Raw genomic sequence first — 20,619 nt, 5'->3', positions numbered from 1 at the left:
TTAGGATTTAGGTCTATATGATACGGTGTCAGCGGAAGGGAAACTTTTTCTTGCAAAATTTTGTCAGTGTTGTGATGAGGACAAGGTTGGTTTGGTATTCCTTTATTAGTGGCAAAAATTGATCTTACGTTGTCGCTAAGATTTTTCAACTTTTTCCTTCACGTTTTCATACATTCTCCGAAGATTTCATCTTACAATCGTCAACCATCAATATCTATACGAGAGTGTACACGAGAGTGAAGAATGTTTTTTAGCATTCTCCACTTTTCAACTCTTTCATTTATCTGTGTGATATTTGATGCCTAACATCAGCGAACACTGGCACATAAAATGAATCAATAAATACGTTAAAATATAATGTGTAGTTCTGTCTTTCTTGTAAACTGATGAATTGTAGACAGGACAATTGAGAGAAAGTAGTGAACGGCCGTATGTTACAAATCGCTATTTTTGGATGAAAATTCGATGTTTTCATTCCACTTTCAATGATATTGTCGTATTATGAAGTCATTTCACAACGATCTCACGGCATAATCCAGCGGAACGGAAACGCAGAAATACAGTTAATATGTGCGGTTAAATTTGGAAAATTAGAGATGGCTGTTCCTTCATTTTCCCTAGCAAAAACGACATCTATGTTGTGAAACTTACAGCAAGCAGTTTAAATGCGCTTGAATGTGGTTCTTTGGAACGTTTTGCCAAATTTCTTCTAGATGTCAAACTAAATTTTCTCAGAGTACTTCATACCCATTACAGTCGAGAAACTATTTCATCTTCAGTAGGGAGCCGGCCTTTGTGGCCGAGCGGTTCTAGGTGCTTGAGTCTGGAACTGTGCGACCGCTACGGTCGCGGGTTTGAACCCTGCCTCAGGCATGGATGTGTGTGATGTCCTTAGGTTAGTTAGTTTTGAGTAGTTCTAAGTTATAGGGGACTGATGACCTCAGACTTTAAGTCCCACAGTGCTCAGGGCCATTTGAACCTTTTTTTCTGTAGGGAACTTTTATTGCTTACAGGCAAAAAAATACACAAATGTTTGTTAAAAGTCAAACACGCAGGAGCAGTGGCCTGCAACGCATTACGATAAGAAGCCGTCTAGAACAGCGGAAACACATTAACTGAGTTAAATAGCGAAGAGGTGGCGTGGACGTAGGCCCAGCAGTGCTTTCTTTTGTGTAACTAGGCAAGTCAGTGTTACGCAACGCTCAATAGTGGCGGAGGCGTCGTACGAAGTGTAAATGTGTAATCAAGTGCCACTATGCTTAGCAGACATCATAGGGTGGAATATCGGCATGTGAGTGCATTCGAACGGGGCAGAATAATTGGTTTCTGGGAGGCGGATTTGTTGTTTCGTGACATTGCGGATCGTACAAGGCACGCTCCTTCAACAGTACAGCCTCAGTACTACCATTGGAGAGTAGAAACCCGTACATAACGCCGATAGGTTGTGTATGTCTGTATGTATTAAACAGGGGACCTAGAAGTGACAGCTGCGCGGGATTAGCCAAGCGGTCTTAGGCGCTTCGATCATGGACTGTGCGGGTGGTCCCGGCGGTGGTTCGAGTCCTCCCTCGGGCATGGGTGTGTGTGTGTTTATCCTCAGGATAATTTAGGTTAAGTAGTGTGTAACGTTAGGGACTGATGACCTTAGCAGTTAAGTCACATAAGATTTCACACACATTTGAACATTTTTAGAAATGACAGAGAAGCATCGCCACGCAGTAGCCCTTAGTAGTTCACAAACCCACAACAACCCACAACAACCCACATCAGTCTCCCCACGTCACCTCACACCGAACCCAGTGTTATTGTGCGGTTCGGCCCCCAGTGGACCCTCCGGGAACTTCTCGTACAAGACGAGTGTAAACCGAAATGTTTGCGAGGTAGAGTAATTATGGTGTAAGCGTAATTACGGCGTAAACGTACGTGGAGACAGTGTTTGCGTAGCAATCGCCGTCATAGTGTAACTGAGGCGAAATAAGGGGAGTCAGCAAGCATTCGCCGAGCCAGATGTAAAACCGCCTTAAAGATCATCCACAGGCTGGCTGGCACACCGGACCTCGACACTAATCCGCCGGGCGGATTCGTGCCGGGGACCGGCACGCCTTCCCACTCGGGAAGCTGCGCGTCAGACCGTGTGGCTAGACGGGCGGGCCTGCCGATAGGGTACTGGACGACACTATGCAACTACAGTGCAAGATGACCACCTTCTCGTTGGCTTCGTCCACAGTGTTGGTGCGACGTTGGAGAACGGAAACGGGTGTGCACATGACTGCGTCGCCAGCTCAGTACTGTCTTCTGTGGAATGGACTCGTGATAAGCATGCCATTACATCGGCTTCTATTGACTACAACCCACCAACACCGCAGACTGCAATGGACTTCTTAAATCTGACAGTGTCGTGCTGAGTGGTGAAATGTAGTGTTTTAGAAGAGTCCCTCTTCGTCTTGTCCTACATTGATTGGCGTGTACGCGTTCGAAGCCGGCGTGGTGCACGCAATCGGGCAACCTGTGTTGTTGAACGGTGTAGCGGTCAAACACCCAAGTTCGATGATTTGGGGCGCCATTGTCTATAACAAGATATCTCACTTCCTACGCCTTAATGACAATTTGAACAACTACCGTTACATCGCGGACGTTTTATTGCCCGAGGCATTTCCCCTCCGGCTGTCCAACATGCCACATTTCAGCAGGGCAACGCCTAGCCACATATGGCGAGCAGCGTGCAAGCCTTCGTTGAAAAACGACTGCTGCCACAGTTGACGCACTGTGGACATATCTACAAAGCGCTTGGCAGTTGTAAGTAGGCTGTTTATGTTTTCTTATTAGCAATGTTACGTAGCGCTCTGTATGAAAATCACTGGCTGTGCTGTGGGCAGTCTGTGGCTAGTTTGCATTGTTGCCTGCCATTGTAGTGTTGGGCAGCGGCAGCTGGAAGTGAATAGCGCGTAGCGTAGCGCAGTTGGAGGTGAGCCGCCAGCAGTGGTGGATGTGGGGAGAGAGATGGCGGAGTTTTGAAATTTGTAAGACTGTCATGAACTGCTATATATATATTATGACTTTTAAGGTAAATACATTGTTTGTTCTCCATTAAAATCTTTCATTTGCTAACTATGCCTATCAGTAGTTAGTGCCTTCCGTAGTTTGAATCTTTTATTTAGCTGGCAGTAGTGGCGCTCGCTGTATTGCAGTAGTTCGAGTAATGAAGATTTTTGTGAGGTAAGTGATTTGTGAAAGGTATAGGTTAATGTTAGTCAGGGCCATTCTTTTGTAGGGATTTTTGAAAGTCAGATTGCGTTGCGCTAAAAAATATTGTGTGTCAGTTTAAGCACAGTCATGTACAATTTTTCAAAGGGGACGTTTCACAGTGTGTTTCCGAGAAACAAATTCACGCTCTTTGATTTAAGGACACGACGACTAATGACTTTGATGGCAGCGCATAGTGGAGCTACTCCTAATTGACTTTCCACAGTTACAGTGCATGTACACAGCCTCTGTAATGTTAATCATCTGTTTAGTGTCACGTACCCAGTGGATGGTATAAATGTCACTGCGATCACATCTTTCAGTTTTGGTGTGTTACTTTTCCAATCAATACCGTCATACCACCGAGCGATTTTGGAGTCCTCTAACCGATCGTTTTGATGATTTCCTGTTTACCGTAATTAAGTAACTTGTTTATAACTTCCTTTTTTCGTTGCAGTAGCGGGTATACCTCCCTATTTCTCTGATATTTTTACTGGTTTCGCCACATTTCCATACAACATGTCTCTTTTTATATCTGGGCTTCTCAATGGACAGTCAATCAGCTTTGCGTTTTCTATGCACGTTGCATCTTTATGATGTCTTGTGGCTAGATGCTTGTGAGAAGAATCTAGAAAGCTGAATATCTACAACACAGATTTTCCCTGATGAATTATAAGGTTGATCGTAGAACTTAACTAACTGTAAATGAATGCCGTAACTGTATCTTCATAGACAAATATAAACGTAACATTTTCGGCAGAAACATTTCCAATATATGTGCCTGTACTTGTTCCTATAAGGTCTGAGGAGGACAGTTTTCAAGTAATTTCAGTTGATATCTTTCTTAATGTGATACGAATCCATTTACTAGTTCCGCTTCTGCTTTTAAAAGTATTAGCTTTCGTCATAATTGGTTCTGTGATATTCGTTTCAAATGTTGCTGTATGTGACCGTCAGTAATTTCTACGGCACTAACATAACTCGTTTACAAAAAGTGGTTCAAATGGCTCTGAGCACTATGCGACTTAACTTCCGAGGTTATCAGTCGCCTATAAAAATGGTTCAAATGGCTCTGAGCGCTATGGGACCCAACTTCTGAGGTCATTAGTCCCCTAGAACTTAGAACTACTTAAACCTAACTAACCTAAGGACATCACACACATCCATGCCCGGGGCAGGATTCGAACCTGCTACCGTAGTGGTCGCTCGGCTCCAGACTGTAGCGCCTAGAACCGCACGGCCACTCCGGCCGACAACTCGTTAATACTGTTATTTGTACTGTTATTTATGAATATCACGTCTAATTTGCATCGTCCGCTGAATCGTCGGCAGTAAAGATACATAACAGCTCTCGTCGATTATCCCGAGACAAAATCGGTTACAGTGCGTTTCGCAAGTACATCAACGCATTTAGAAGTTAATACGTCTCAGACAATATTTTAGTATTTTTGCAAAAGTTACTGCAGCATTCATTTTCAGATTAGCGGTTATAAATCTAACAGAAGCAATTGTGACTGTTATACTCTCTGCCTTAGGTGATTTATATCCTGGATTCTGTGTTTTACAGTAGTTGAGAGAAATGGCTCTCGTCTCTAGCACCACAACGTCTACTCAGGACAGCAGCCTATGCCGGTAACCATATCGGCTTCGATTTCTGTGCTGTTTTGTAAAACATCGGATGCTGATTGCGCTGTTTTGCAGTCGGGAGTGACTGAGGTTCTCCGCTAAGGATCTTCATGGTCCAGAAAGGTGTTGTTGACATAAATGGTTCTGCTGTAAGTTTCGTAATATTAGAGTCGATTCATAATTCTGTAGTATATGGCAGAAATATAATAATGAAATGATTGCTTAGACAACCTAAGCACGACAGATAAACAGAGTTCCGGGTCGTACATCATAATTAAAAAGACCTCATGAAGATCTTGTGTGCCTAGGCTGCACAGACTAATTGCAGCTTACACTGCTGTATGACTACGTTTTCAGTCATATGTGTTTGGCCATCCTTTACTGTAGTAAGACTAACTGTTACTTCTCTTCATAGTTAGACCACTTCTGGCTGGGTATACTACAATGTGCCATGTCGACACCAATTCGTGACCATGAAACCAGGAGCTATAATACTTTGACTGAGGTATTGCAGGTACTTTGGGAGGAACAACGTTGAAATCCCATTAAGATACCCAGATTTCTGGGTTTTTGGTTTCCCTAACTCTGTATGAAAGATGGGAAACTGAATATATTGATTTCAAAAGTTTTCTCCTCGTGTAACGTGTAATTTAGATATCGTATTTGCAGAGCAAAAGTGACTGACGGCTGTCCGTATGTTGCTCATGTGAATGGTGTCATGAAATAAAACAGTAAACTTTACGAAAGGCAAAATTTGAAACAAAAAATGGATCTGATTAAATGCCAAAAGAAACTAATTTTGTGCTCAGTGAAAACTAAATAACTAAAACTCAGTACCGACGTACATTATGAACGTTGCATGATATGAAGTGCAATATGTTTCTTCGAATATCCACAGAAATAAAATAGTACTCTAATCAGAAGAAGATAATGGTTTAAATTTACCATTACCGTATACATAAAATTAATCTGCTTGCTAGCACGACACCTGGCAATCCTGACTTCACACAGTTTTCTGAAGAATGCAAGGTGATATCTGCCCTGAAATAAAACTGACTTACCTCTTGCTCAGCATGCAGTTCTTTGCGTCTGGAGTACTGACGTTCTCGGAAACAAACACAAATCATCAGATGCAGCAGCTAAAGATAAACAATCTACTCTAAATTAGTTTATGAGAAATAACCTGTGTCTTCGTGTGGCGTAGGGTGCAATGCATTCACGACGAAATCTTCACAACCTTACTATGATTCACGGCGATGTGTTTTACTCTAACCAAAATCGTTCTTGATAAATCAAACTCTGATTATTGAGAAAAAAAGAACACAACGTAAGGTGACTCTAACAATCAAAAAATTCTGTCAATACAAAAAATTACAAACATACGTCTAAAATTCCTCCAAAATCTCCTGTATCAGTATAAGGAACAAGAAAATATTAGAAATGAGTTTTCATCTACACAATAAAGTATTTCAAATACCATCCTCAGTTCACCAATAAAAGATCTCATTCTCTGAGTAACTCAACAGCTCGCAACTACGCCTCAAATATGAATGCCACAGCGCCGCACAACTGACTACCTAGCAAGTCAACCGCAAATAAAACTAAACACAGAGTCAAAGATTTTATTCACTACTCACGTAGTGCGCACGTTCGTCTTCGTCCCAGTAAGTAAAGGTGTATTATGTGCAATAGCAGAAAATATATGGGAATATTACAATTCTCTTTAAGTTGAGTGCCGGAGCCATCCCTCTGAGAACGGTATGACCGATAAGCTGGGGTGGTGTTCCATCTTAGGACACATCATTGTCGATATAATCCAAATCTAACTTCATTTCAAAGATGTTAAAGCGAAAGATTTTTCTGTACAAAGATGGCAGAGCTTATGATTGATGAAATGCTACGCTCCATTCCAGAAAGACCGCAGACATTCTTTTAGACCCACTTATACAAGACAAGAAAAATTTCGGAACTATTTTTAAATGAATTTATTGGAATATTAGGTCGTAAAAATTATTTGTCACTGCAGAAAAACGTAATACTGCGAAACAATTCAAAATATTTCTTCATTTCCTTCCCTCCTTTCCCCCGCCCTCTCTCTCTCTTTCTCTCTCTCTCTCTCTCTCTCTTCCTCCCTCCCCATCCCCACCTCTCTCTCTCTTTTGAAAACACACTGAACGAAGACCTAGCAGCTATGCTTTGCTGGTTACTGAAGTACTCTGATCCTGAATGTCATGTAGATCTCCAATGTAGCACCAAGAATTGGCTGTGTCGTATAGTGGACGTGTGAATCAACTGTATTCTGATAAAATATCGCTCGCTGTCACCCTGTGAACATGAGTGGTTAGTGCAGGCAGGAATTGTTAGGAGACAGGATAAGCCGTGATTTGATATAGACCCGTTTTATTTACGTAGGATCACAATTTGATTTTCCCTTTTCGTTGCTGGTAAAAGTACTAACTTACTACTTCCATTATCGATAATGTTGTAACTGATGTATGTATTAGCATATTTAAAAAAAAATTCTATCCAACATAGCTGGTTCATTCCATTTACGCCGTTGGTAGAGCTGTTTGATTCTATTTCATACAGCTTCATTACACAACATTGGCTCACTCATTAGAATATTTTTGGAGTGATGTAGCGATTTATACCATTATACGTATCTGAGCACGCTTTACGAAATACATGTGCGCATAGGGATGTGTCAGTGAGCTATTCATTATTATTTTAGCACTCATATCGTAGATTTTTTTTTTGCATTATTCTGAACCACCGGTAGTTTTATCTTCATTGTAGTTAATTTTAACCACACTGTTATTGCAGGTACATTCCTTTTGTGGTAGCTACGCCGTGGAGGGAAAAAATTTTGACTTTCCTTTAGTGCATTGTTTAAATTTTTGTCTGTAAATCTCGACCTTATTACGTCTATTGTCATTTGAGCGATAGATAAGCTCTCCCAAAATTGAATATTACGATTTTACACTTGTCTGCACGTGACCTGTCGTAGACAATTCACGTATTCAACTGAGTCGCAGGTAGGTGAATGGAATTCTGGTCTATGCAGAAATATTCAACACAAACGTTTTTTTCGGGAAGGGCAATGTTTCTGAACGTCAGAGTTGAAGCCAATGTCCCGGTTCAGCTCGAAAGCTCCCCGAAGTGTCTCATGGATGATGGGAAGTGACACATTTGACGAGGTTTCGTCTTTCGCACCAGAACGTCGTGGTCTGCGACCTCCTTAGAGTTACTGGAGAATATTAGCCCTTGAATCGCCACCGGGACTCAATCCTTCTCCCTATAATTGCTGTCAACAACACAGCCACGCCACTGAAACTCCACACCCACTCCTTACAGTGTGATAGAACAGGTGCACTGGAGGAAATGCCCTAGGCTACTGTGAAGTCGAAGGCCTAATCCTTGTATATCCGCAATTCCATGCGTCGCGACTATCACACACTGACCATCTGCGTGTATGGTACTAATTTGAAACTCGAAACATCTAAATCCTCGATAAATCGAAACAGCTGTACAGTGCCTTGGAAAAACCTTCATTGGACGAAGAAGTTGTACGTGGCTTTCTACACTTGAATAACTGAAACAATTGCACTCCTGGAAATGGAAAAAAGAACACATTGACACCGGTGTGTCAGACCCACCATACTTGCTCCGGACACTGCGAGAGGGCTGTACAAGCAATGATCACACGCACGGCACAGCGGACACACCAGGAACCGCGGTGTTGGCCGTCGAATGGCGCTAGCTGCGCAGCATTTGTGCACCGCCGCCGTCAGTGACAGCCAGTTTGCCGTGGCATACGGAGCTCCATCGCAGTCTTTAACACTGGTAGCATGCCGCGACAGCGTGGACGTGAACCGTATGTGCAGTTGACGGACTTTGAGTGAGGGCGTATAGTGGGCATGCGGGAGGCCGGGTGGACGTACCGCCGAATTGCTCAACACGTGGGGCGTGAGGTCTCCACAGTACATCGATGTTGTCGCCAGTGGTCGGCGGAAGGTGCACGTGCCCGTCGACCTGGGACCGGACCGCAGCGACGCACGGATGCACGCCAAGACCGTAGGATCCTACGCAGTGCCGTAGGGGACCGCACCACCACTTCCCAGCAAATTAGGGACACTGTTGCTCCTGGGGTATCGGCGAGGACCATTCGCAACCGTCTCCATGAAGCTGGGATACGGTCCCGCACACCGTTAGGCCGTCTTCCGCTCACGCCCCAACATCGTGCAGCCCGCCTCCAGTGGTGTCGCGACAGGCGTGAGTGGAGGGACGAATGGAGACGTGTCGTCTTCAGCGATGAGAGTCGCTTCTGCCTTGGTGCCAATGATGGTCGTATGCGTGTTTGGCGCCGTGCAGGTGAGCGCCACAATCAGGACTGCATACGACCGAGGCACACAGGGCCAACACCCAGCATCATGGTGTGGGGAGCGATCTCCTACACTGGCCGTACACCACTAGTGATCCTCGAGGGGACACTGCATAGTGCACGGTACATCCAGACCGTCATCGAACCCATCGTTCTACCATTCCTAGACCGGCAAGGGAACTTGCTGTTCCAACAGGACAATGCACGTCCGCATGTATCCCGTGCCACCCAACGTGCTCTAGAAGATGTAAGTCAACTACCCTGGCCAGCAAGATCTCCGGATCTGTCCCCCATTAAGCATGTTTGGGACTGGATGAAGCGTCGTCTCACGCGGTCTGCACGTCCAGCACGAACGCTGGTCCAACTGAGGCGCCAGGTGGAAATGGCATGGCAAGCCGTTCCACAGGACTACATCCAGCATCTCTACGATCGTCTCCATGGGAGAATAGCAGCCTGCATTGCTGCGAAAGGTGGATATACACTGTACTAGTGCCGACATTGTGCATCCTCTGTTGCCTGTGTCTATGTGCCTGTGGTTCTGTCAGTGTGATCATGTGATGTATCTGATCCCAGGAATGTGTCAATAAAGTTTACCCTTCCTGGGACAATGAATTCACGGTGTTCTTATTTCAATTTCCAGGAGTGTATTATCAAAAATTTTGCATCGGAACAATTATTATCATACATTTTGCAATTAGAAGTCAGCACTTGTTCAGTCCCCGATAATTTGAAATTTTCCGTCAGTTATTTCGGCAAATGTTTCGTCATATCGCACTTGAGTCACTCCTTTGTTTACTCATCAGTAGATAATGTGCTATAGTACATTTGCAAGTGATAAAAATGACTCCAAGAAAGTACATTTCACTTTCGCAAAATATTCGGGATTCAGTCAGGCACGCATTGACACTAGTGAAGATGAAAGATCGGGCAGCTGAAAGCGTATCATACCGACGGAGGAAGCGGACGCGGCAAGATGAGATCCCTCGCCTTGAAGAACGCTTACTAAAATCGCTCAACAAAATGGAAAAGCCATGTGTAGAACGTCCGACTGGTGCTAGTCTTTCGAGCTGACGTCACTTCCGCGATTTGCTTGTCGATAGGGATGAAATGATGACGATAAGGACAACACAACACCCAGTCCCTGAGCGGAATAAATCCCCGACCCAGCAGGAATCGAAAGCGAGTCGTTAGGTATGACATTCCTTCGCGCTAACCACTTTTTTTTCTTTTCGTTGCACATGCTCGGGGCGGACGTCGTAAGACACCCATTTCAGTTCGTTGTTGATCGATTAACTCAGTTTTTTTTATTACAAAGAGCATTAACCCTCTGACCGAACACGCTGAGCTACCGTCCTGGCACCACTCAGCTACCAGGTGCAGACATCGCTCAGTCATTGGAGAGGACAAAACATTGCTGTCCGAGATTACATGATTAACTAAAATGCCAAATAATTCAGTGCTACCCTCGACATTGAAGGGTTTTCCGCCAATGAGGGATGGCCCACTAACCTGAAACCAAAAAACCAATTGTGTATAAGCTGCTTTGTGGTGAAAGTGCGAAGGTTGATCATCCTAATTTGTTTGATATTGATAATAATATAGTACGCTTGCTGTGAAATTATGATCCACGTAACAAACTTTGCAAAAACGGCACTTCGTTGAAGTGCCTTCAAGTCCGAACAGTGACTTCTAAATGCGAAAAGTGCCATAGAAGAAAGATAACAAACGAAAGGTATCGCTACTGCTTGCAGTTGACATAAACGGCTCTCGTAAATTAAAACAATTTTGATAGAGAATGCTGGTAAACGTCGACGTTTCGTGTGTGTCATATAATGTCATTTCTCGCCGCTACAACAAAAATCGTGAGTGCCAACAGAGTCGTTCAGTGAGTGGTAGTTGCGTCTAGACAAAGACAAGAAAGAACAGAGATGAAGAATTCTGCTTTCCCTGCACAATTACGAATTTCATAATAATCTATCACCTCCGTATAACGTTAAACGTCATGTTTTCCCTTTGAACATTAATCCTCAGTTACAACCGCTTGACTAGGGAGTAATTCAGATTTCAAACCATGTTACCGCTGATAAATTTGGACAGTGGCGTTCGCTAGTAATGGAGAAGTTCAACATAGAAGTTTTGGCAGTGATGACCATGACGGATAAAGCACGGCGCATGCAGTCCCGACGATGAATTTCAACAGTTTCAGGAAATTGCGATTACTCAAGAAGTCGCAGAATCAACTAGTACAGTAACAGGCGGGCGGAGAAATTGATTTCTTCAATACTTGGGAATCTCTTCCCTGATTTAGGAGAAAATGTGACAAGTTATTATTTCGTACATTTTGCTGGGTATGTTGTGGCCTTCGATGCCCTGACTGACAGAATTTTTAACTGCTGTGGTGGATAAGAAATTTTTTATCTATCTTTCGTTTGTAATGCTAAAAACAGATGAGAATTCATAAAATTCGTAAGAAATACGAATGTTATTGAAACTACAGCGTGGTACTGTTTTTTAACTTTTGTCTACTTTTTTCTTGATTCCATCTTGATCAGTGAGATTCCCGTTACATCGAAATCTCTAGTAGTTGTCTCTTAGGTTCCTTGAACTCTGAATTGTCTGTATAATATTTTCACCCCGTATCCGCCGTACCACCTTCAGCGTCGCTATGGCCTATCGTGCATTAGTGCGCTGCAAGTTGCCATTTGTACTGAATGTACTGACCAATATTTTGGTTTAAATCACTAATAACGCGAAACACCACTGAACAGACGACTGTCAGCTCAGTACCGTACAAACCACTATCAGGAAACTGAAGTCACATTGGATGTGGGCGAATATTATTGCTTTGACTGTGACAGACTAAACCTCACCGTCAAAGCTGGCTCTCCGGTTATCTTCGAAGGTCATCTTCTTCATGAATCTCTAATAGCACTTGATAACAGCAAGTGATTTCAATCGAAAGTTTTAAATTTAACCACCTATCATTGCTAGAACCTCGGTGATACATTATGAATCGAAATAGGCACGAATCCATGCATCCCTTTATTATGGATGAATACCTCCTTTCACCACAATAAGATGGAAACGTTCCTGTAGGTGACATGATACACTTATTTATCATCTCCACTGAACAATGTTCGTTCTGCCCACACTGTCGTCAGATTGTATAAAATACATACTGTCGTACGACGTACGTAAGTCTGATGATAATAAATAAACTGACGTATTCTTCGTGCTTCCTCTGTTGATAACATACAGGCATTTACGGAGAGAGTATCATTTCTTATCCGCCTCCGTAGAAGCGCTGAGTGAAAGTGCTAAGTGAAAGAGAGAGGCAAAGGATTACACACGTATTGAAACGGGCTCTCAAGTGTTCCTGAGTAGTTACTTATGATATCATAATCTAAGGACTGAAGGCCACAGTTAAAACTACTCATATCTTGAAGTGTCAGTATTATTTGAACTCCACTCATAATAAATAAACAAACACTCTTTGGATCGCAACCTTTACTAGCGACTATCGGATTAATAAGACCTACAGATCGTCCTCTGGCTCGGCAAAGTGCAGTTTGTCAACAGTAGTGCAAAAATAATGTAAAATCAACATTGCGTTTTATTATCACTCGTTTTTATGATCAGTGTAGATGATATCATAGCCGCAAGAAAACACCATGCGAAAGTAACTCTGTTCTAAGATGGGTTTCGGTTACATAATGTGTCAACTGAAATTAGTGTCTATGTACCATTTCTTAAAGCTTTTGTTAATGGTTCTGTCAACAGTTGCAGTTATTTATTAGGTGACTATTTTTCAACCCTTACAGGTTCGTTTTCAAACCTGGCCCACTGAGGCTGCACTAACAGTGCCTGATCTTAATAATGAACATTGAGTGGCAACACATTTTCAATAAATCTTAGTAGGGAGAATGCCACAATCTACACATGTCTGTTACGAAGTCAAAATCATTAATAAACAGCTTAAGCAATTTAAATAAAGTTACAGTTCCCTTTCAACGAAATACTGAAACTGAAGAAAACAAATCATTTGTTCCCAGTCGATCGTTTCTGTTCCGTGTAGGTGGATGGGTACGATTTCTCCTCTTACTTTCGACGTTGTGCAGAGACGCGAAGCTAACAAAGAGAAAGAAGGATTCCTACGTCGCAGTGAAAGGGAAGGTAAATTCCTCACAAATCTTACAAAACAGCAGATTACCTTCGCCAGATTTCAGTGAACAAAGAAAATAATGATGATCAGGAATTTCGATGTAGAAATGAGAAATCTTCTTCCAGAACAGGATAATGAAATGCGCTGGGTAACTTAACGAGAGCTCGTGTAATGAGTTCAGTTACATGATTAATAAAAAGGAAAGATATTACGAAAAGAAAAACAGCCTCGGACTGGTGAGGGATGCGGAAGATAATCGTCGGGGCCTTTTCAGTGGAAATATCCAAGGATTATTTCGGACTATTTAAGGGAACTATGGAAAACGGAATTCTTGACAGCTGTTCGAAAAATTTATTCGCCAACGTCCTGAATGAGCGTTAAGAAATTTACCATCTGCGCCAAATCGCTCTGTTTGGATAACGAGAGGGAAGTGCTCAAGGTGTACCGACTATACCAGTTCTCACATGATTAGTTTTACAGACGCCACAGGGTATCAAGGTAGGAGTATGGTGATTTGTGTTGCACTCCTCCAAAGGCCAAAAACGGAAGGGCTGCAGCGAGGAAACTGCACTTCCGTTTGACTGGTGTGAGGCTTGTTGTTCTTTCAAGAATGTCACTGGTGACTTCATCCACAACCCTCGTCTGATCGATATTGCCCTCCGTGTCTAATGAAGTTGGCGTCGCTTGTGTGCATTGTTGAAACAATATCCCAGAGGTCGGAAGCTCAGTTCTGTGGACTGTTTAACATCAAAGCTGCCTTTGCTACTGTCGTGACGTAAATTATGTGTACTGCACGAACTAGTTGTCAAGTAGGGAGAATATTTCAGCAAGTGACACCCCTACCATGATGAGCTACGCAGTTGAGCTGCAACTGCATCTACATATATACGATCTGCAAGCAGATACATTTGGGCCTGACGTAGAATACATCGTAACGATGTTATCGATTTTGCTTCCTGTTAGATTCCCGTATTCAGCGAGAGAAAAACTGATGTGCATATGACTTAGTACTAGACTCTCTACTATCAAAAATATCTTTTATTGTAAATGGTGGCAGCGTATTGGCCACACTGTCTTACATGAATACAGGTTCACTGAAGTTACACAAAAGGGTTTCGCGACAACTGCGTTGTCCTCGTTTCAAGGGTGGACCTCGACCATTCCTATTACACATTCGTTTGGGGTACACTGCCCGCTTATGACCCTTGCAGCGCTCCTCTGTATTCGTTCGATGTCTATTGTCACACCAATTTGCTAAGGATTCTGCATAATGGACAAATAGAATTATTCGCAGTAGCATCTTTTATGTGATTTATTTCACATTTTCCATAAAAACTAGAATATGATCTTTTACGGAAATTTCTTGAGGACTGTACACCGAAAATTAGCGGTTCACTTTTAAACCAGTTTACCATTGTTGTATTACTTGTTACACTCAAACTTTAGCTTCTTGTAAAAAATATATTAATGTCAGCGCTTTCTATGTTGCGGCATATGCTTTTATATCAACATTTTCACTTCTTTAAAACATAAAATACCTTCAACGAAAACTTCCAATGAAATTATCTGTTTGGTTCAACGGTCTTCATGTGACAAAATTGTCATCGCTAAGTACATAGCCCTATATCTCGATCTTCGTTTGCTTGCAGGAACGCTGTTACGACGTAAAAGATAGATGAACCTATAGTGTCCTCCCAATCCTCAAACGGAGGGGTGTGAAACTTGACCCACTCAAGAGGGCTGATTTACGTTCGACATTAACGTGCAACAACTACCCGCAAACTGCAGTTGGCAGCACTAGCAGTGGAAGGTAAATAAAGCATACCGGTGCACGCAGAAAAACAGTGCAGTCCTTTTCGCAATGCGGGCTCCGGGCGATTTATCTGAAGTCCACAAGGGCATGATCATTGGTTTCCGGGCTAGCAGTGGAAGCTTTCCCGAAACGGCTAAGTTTGTAAACAACTCGCTTGCCGCTTTGGCTAAACAATACCACGCATGGCAAAATCGTGCTACCCGACAGCGGCGCTGAGGCAACTGGTGCACCGCAGGTCATGGATGACAGGGTGAGCGACGGCTGCGGATATGTGTACGGTCGAACAGATGTGCAACTGTTGAACAACTGACTGCCAGGATGAAGCAAGAAGCTACCAAAAAGAGTCTTCTCAACGGCCGTTCAGTGAACGTTGGTGTGTACGGACCTCTGCAGCACGCGCCTCGTTAATCCACAAATGCACGCCGACGAAGGATGAGTTTGCACGCCAGTATCGCAATTTGTCGTCCAGATCATTTCAGATGAATCACGTTTGATAATCCATCTGACAGATGGCCATTAACTTGTACGGCGTGAAACGTTTGAAAGCATACAACATGCAACAATCTTTGGAAAGGTCCATGCCGAAGCAGGGAGACTTATGGTTTGTGTAATGATTCCTTGGATTCAGTGGGTGATATAGTCACTCTGCAAGGCACAATGATCAACAGAACTCTCTACTTGGGCATCATGTCTACCCCACATGTATTTTGCTTCTCCTTGGCGTAATGGAGTTTACCAGCAGGACAGTACAACTTTCACTGTACGTGCTTAGTTTGAAAAACACTAGAATGAGCTTACCTTACTCCCATGGCCAGCAGACTCCCAGGATTTAAACCCAATCCAGAATCTGTGAAACCACCTCTATCGGACAGTACGTGCCATTGATACTCAGCCGAGAAACATAGAGCAGCTGACCACTCCACTGGAGTCTGCCACGGCTTCAGACTCCTATCGGTACCTTCCACAATCTCATTGTCTTTCTTCCTGCACTCCTCGCAGCGGTCAGCGCCGCAAAAGTTCGTTATTCTAGCTTTGGACACATGCTCACATTAATGTGACTCAACACTGCACCTTCTGAGTGGTCACCGTCCGCATGCCACGTACTTTCAACGAATCAGGGGAAAGAATCCGGCAAATGTATCATAGGAGAATAAATCTCTCCAGAACACATTACCAGGATGTATTCTCTCTGTGTGGACATGTCCAGTGCTGGGCAGAAGTGTGTAATACCACATGTTAAGAAGATTCTCCACCCTGAGTCAACCTGGAATGGCCTTGAGAACTGTGTCCGGAACGGCAGTGGAAACGCATTCGGGCCAACAAACTGCTCTTTCGCTACTAGCAGCACCGCTCAGAAATGGTCTGCTAACTTAAGAAATCCGAGACACTCATCATCAGGCAATGCTCAACGAAGAGTATTACATTACGCCCAAGAACTAGGGCACTGCCATTTGCAACCAGGGAGCACACGAGGAAAGAAGGTGAAGCAAAGACTGGTATCAAAACAGAAAAGGACGAAGAATTCAGTAATGTTCACAACGTCTTCTGTAACGCCGATGGAGACAGCAATGAACCTACGGATCGGTGTTTCACTAAATGTCTATCATGAATCTGTGACAGAAAAACCGTTAAATAGTTGGACACTACTCTGTGACAGTAGCAGAAATAGTAATGCTGGAGGTATACATATGTAGCTGTTTTAGAGGTAACTGTTGGTCGAATCCTATAGTTCCCAACAGGCAGAGAACCTGCAGACAGCGAAAACCCTTGGGTAATACGCCATTGAATCTAACCTCCACAACACGTTGAATTACAGCTAAGGTGTTGTGACATGCATGGATGTTACGCACATTCCCAAAGAAGAACGGTAACTTGAGTGGACCAAGGAATGGTAGGTGAGCAGAATATCTTGGAAAGAGGGATATAATTAAATCAGACTCGTTTACACCGACCTTCACGAAACCCCAGAGCACGTTAAGGCAGAGTGGGGCTTTGTGACCCTAATCCAATGCACTGTTTTGAATGACAGGACTCTGGGAGAAGCAACTTGTAGGGTTTCTAGTAAGGCGCCCATGAAGGAGTTGATTGTTCATCTCCTCCGAAGTATGTAAATTGCTGTTGGATTCACCCTGTCGGGCGTAGGGACTGCTGAGTCATTCATGAAGAAATGAAGATTCAGGAGATCAAAACAATGAAGCTTATCTAATTTTGTGAGGCGAAAAACCTCTGTAACGACTTACACCCCCCCCCCCCCCCCCCCCACGTTTGCTATCTCCTTCGCTTCCGTTCTTAAATAGACAGTTCAGAGGTTGCTAGTGTCAGCGCTAGTAGGCCTACCTGCGTTTTGTCAGTGGATTTCCGCTGCTGCAGGTATTTCGAAACCCACACCTCCCCCTCAGAAAGAGCAGTGATTGCCGACATTGTGGAACTCCTAGCCCCCCCTCCTCTCACCCTAAAGGTTAGTCTTGTCTACCATCCAGCGCCGCCATTAACAAATGTGCCGTGGTGGCTCTGAAATCTCCCCAGGCCAACATATCAAAGGTGAAGCGTCAACCGCTGATGGGGATGATGGGAAGTAAGCAGTCTGACGATCTCGTCATCACACCCTCTTACGTCTCTCATGATATGTCTTCAGAGCCGATCGACCTTGATGCAGGGCTGGAGCACTCATCGCGTCCCAAGACTGACCCATTGTGGGGTCTCCTCCCCGAGGGAGAGGCAAGGTAAAAATCATACCAACGGCATAAATCGCTCCAATACTACAATGGAACATGAAGGGATTCACGATTCATGTGGAGGACATGGAATTCGTATCACAGGCTCGCTCCCTACGCTTGTGTTTATAAGATATACAAAGAAACCGATGCCCCTGTGTCATGGGGCTATACCCCCCCACTGCGAGGATAACCTGACTGGCGAAAGAGCCAAGGGAGGGGTCACTGAGTGTGTCAGTAAGACGCGTCACTCCTCTGCTCTCCCCTGGCTATTGATATGCAAGCTGTTACTATTGAAGTTGATGTGTGTCAGAGGATAACTGTTTTCTCGCTGAACTTAACTCCACAAGATGTGATACACTCTGAAGTTCTCATGGTTCATGTAGAACAACTCCACCGACCATATTTTCTATTGGAAGACTTTAATGCCTATCGTGTATTGTGGTGCTGGACCTTTACTTGCCGTAGGGGTCGTGTTTTGGAGAGTCTCATCATGTCTCACTAGTTGTTGCATAGTCAACAGAGACACTCCCAGTCATTTCTGTGCTGCTGCTGGATTATCCTCGGACGTCGACCTCTCTTTCTGCTTTTCATCCCTCGAAGAGCCTGTTCAGTGGGAAGTCACTGATGACCTGTGACAACTTCTCACTCTGGATTCGCCTACAGAATGGAGCTCTCCCAGAATCGACACAGCCACGATGGATGATCAGCAGACCTACCTGAACGCTGTTCAGCCAGTTGGCTGTGTTTGAACGTCGTGACGGCATCCAGCTGGGGTTGCAGAACTTCACACGAATGATACACTATGCCAATTACTAAATGTAATAATACTGTACCAACAACCGTTATTTTGGTGTATCAGGTAAACAGTTTCGACATTGCAGTCACGTTATCATCAGGCCTGTCGCTTGAATGATACCAACTATCACTCGTGCATACATCATACAAAGTACCAACAATAGTATCTGGTCCGGCAGATATCTGAACAATATGAGCATGTGCTGCTATCACATGTGTGAAGAGCATGCATGCTCATGAAGTTCGGATAGTTACACAACAGATTTGATTATTTGTGCCTTGTCCTAAAGATGCACGAGTGGTACTTGATGTCATTCATGCGACAGGCCTGAAGAAGACGTGAGTGGAATGTCGAAACCGGTTGGCTAATAAAACAATATCAAAACAACATCTACTGGTAGAGTGTTATTGCATTTCATCGACTTGTCGCTGTTCCATTCGCCTGAACCCAAGATGGAGCTACTTTTAATGCCAGTCATTTTACCATCCTGAAGTCCTCATGTCATTATAGGTGGCATGGTGGACTTATGAGTGCTGTTTACTAATCTGGGTCAGGTATGTGGCTCTGCAACAGTTTAACTGCCCCCCACCCCCTCCTTCCAACGGCAGAAAACCTCGCAGCCTTTCGATGAGAGAGTGCCAGGGCTTGACACATCATCAAGGAGAGCTATAAAAGGGCATGGCGAAGGTTTCTGGATTCTATCAACCGTTCCACTTAGTTTTGTGTTAGAACACAAAATCAGCGAGTGTCATACGCGCCAATGTCAGGACCTTAGAACACGATGATGAAAAAAAAGAGTTAAAAGCGATTGCACATTAATCACAATTGACGGATAGGGCAGACAGGCCGCTTTCCAAACTCGTGGAGAGGGGAAATTTCGGTACCTCTCCTCAGACCCAGTAAGGACTGAAATTGTCCCACAAGTTATTGGAGCTTCGCCTTGACAAGCCACGTAGGAAAGGCCTTGGAATGAATGGTCAACCACCTTTTGCTCTGTATATTAGAGGCCAGACAGCTCCTTAGTCGCTTTTAGTGCTGATTCGCGCTATGTCCATCCGCTGTCGACAACGTGACCCTTCTAAAGCGGCTATTCAGAAGGCTTTCCTATTCAAACAGAATTGTATAAGTATATTCTTTAACCAGTAAAGCGTACGATATTACTTGGTGAAACAGTATTCTAACCTAATTCTACGACAGGGACTTTCGACACCATCTCCCCATCTTCATACGGTCCTTTTTTAGGTAGCGAATTGGTGACTTGCATTTGAATAGTGCTGAACAGGGCAATGGTGCTCTTCAGGGCGCTGTTTTAAGTATTACACGCTTTGCCACAGATGTAAACAGTTTCAAGTCTACAGTACCGAATCCTGTACAATTCTCCTTGTTTGTGGAAGATTTTGCAGCTTTCTCTTCTTCCTCCAATAATGCAACAAAGAGTCATCAGTCGCAACTTATAGTGAAGACGCGGAAGGAGTGAGCTGCAAATACTAGTTTTACATTTTCTGCTGAGAAGTGTGTGTGTGTTGATTTTAATCATTGTCGTTATATCGTTTATTTACCAGAATTTCGTCTTTGGATCACCTTTCTCTCCTTTGAAGAATCTGTGCGTTTTATGGCCTCATATTTTTATTCCATACTGTCTTGATTACCACACCTGAAGAAACTGAAAGAAAGACAGGTCCCAGAACACACTGAAGATGTTGAAGGATCTTAGCCACAGGTGTTTGGGAGCAGGTAGGCTGCGTCTGCTCCAATTTTACGGAACATACGTGCGATCGTGACTGGACCGTGGGTGCACAGTGCATGGGTCAGCGACGTCTTCCTACCTGAAGATCATTGATACTGCACTCCATGAGGCGATCAGGCTGACTATGGGCACTT

Source organism: Schistocerca serialis, chromosome 7 (assembly GCF_023864345.2).
Source record: "Schistocerca serialis cubense isolate TAMUIC-IGC-003099 chromosome 7, iqSchSeri2.2, whole genome shotgun sequence".
NCBI classification, from domain to species: domain Eukaryota; kingdom Metazoa; phylum Arthropoda; class Insecta; order Orthoptera; family Acrididae; genus Schistocerca; species Schistocerca serialis.
This window is presented reverse-complemented; position numbering follows the sequence as displayed.